We start from the raw sequence: 1,287 nt of genomic DNA, 5'->3' as shown, positions 1-1,287 counted from the left end.
CCACTGATAGCTAAGTTCTATCTGTTATTTGCCTTGAATCTGGGTCCTGCTTTCCATGAACACAGACACTGTCTTACTCCATGCTTCATTAATGTTCTCTAAGCCTGTTGGCATTGATGCTTAATGTTTTTCTCCACCTCAGGCCTCAATTCCCTCTAAGCCAAATTCTTCCTAGAAGAACCCCTTACTCAAAAACCTTCTGTGACTCCCTATATCTACTGATTTGAACTCAAGCACCTTGACTTCAAACTCATCTTTTTTTTTAAGGTTTATTTATTTATTTATTTGAGAGAGGAAGAGAGAGAGAGGGAGAGCACACAAGCAGGGGGAGGGGCAGAGCGAGAGGGAGAGACTCTCAAGCAGGCTCCAACTCCCACTGAGCATGGAGCCTGATATAGGGCTCAATCTCACCACCCTGAGATCATGACCTGACCCGAAACCAAGAGCCACCCAGGCTTAACCAACTGAGCCACCCAGGTGCCCCGACTTCAAACTCATCTACCCCCATTCATAGTTCTTCCCAAAGTTATTCCAGATGCTTTTTCTAGTCATGTCTCTGCTCCTTTACATGTGTTCATATACACTGTCTTCTTGCTATTTTCAAAACATAACTAAAATTTCCATCCCCAAACCATTGTTCGTGTTGTACTTTTTTTTTAACAGATATACTTTCTTTCTATATCTACTATTTAAAATTATACACAGGATTAATGACATGTTTCCTAATTTTCCCCAAATGGATACAATTTTCTACTCCCCAAACTTCTGCCTCATTTTACTTTTGTCTCCAGTGAAGCTTTACATGTTTGCTTTATACCAATTATTTTTCTCTATATTTTTCTTACTGTTAGTCCTTTTATAAGGACATAAAACTACCTGTTCCGCATAATCCTTAAAGGAGACCTTGCACAGAATAGGTGCTCAATAAATATTTATGGAATCTGAACACTGTTCTTAATTATGCTATGGTAATAAGGTAGCCACCTCTCTAGGAAGGAAAGGAGAAAGAGAGGGAGGAATACCACCAGGTGTTTGTACCTGGGCCACCTTGAAAAGTACAAGATGGGTTCAGATAAAAATGGGGAATGTGGGGCGCCTGGGTGGCTCAGTTGGTTAAGCGACTGCCTTCGGCTCAGGTCATGATCCTGGAGTCCCTGGATCGAGTCCCGCATCGGGCTCCCTGCTCGGCAGGGAGCCTGCTTCTGCCTCTGACCCTCCCCCCTCTCATGTGCTCTCTCTCTCTCATTCTCTCTGTCTCAAATAAAAAAAAAAAAATCAAAAAAAAAA

Source organism: Leptonychotes weddellii, chromosome 6, assembly GCF_054177405.1.
Source record: "Leptonychotes weddellii isolate Sample4059 chromosome 6, ASM5417740v2, whole genome shotgun sequence".
Classification (NCBI taxonomy): domain Eukaryota; kingdom Metazoa; phylum Chordata; class Mammalia; order Carnivora; family Phocidae; genus Leptonychotes; species Leptonychotes weddellii.
Note: the sequence above shows the minus strand (reverse complement) of the source record.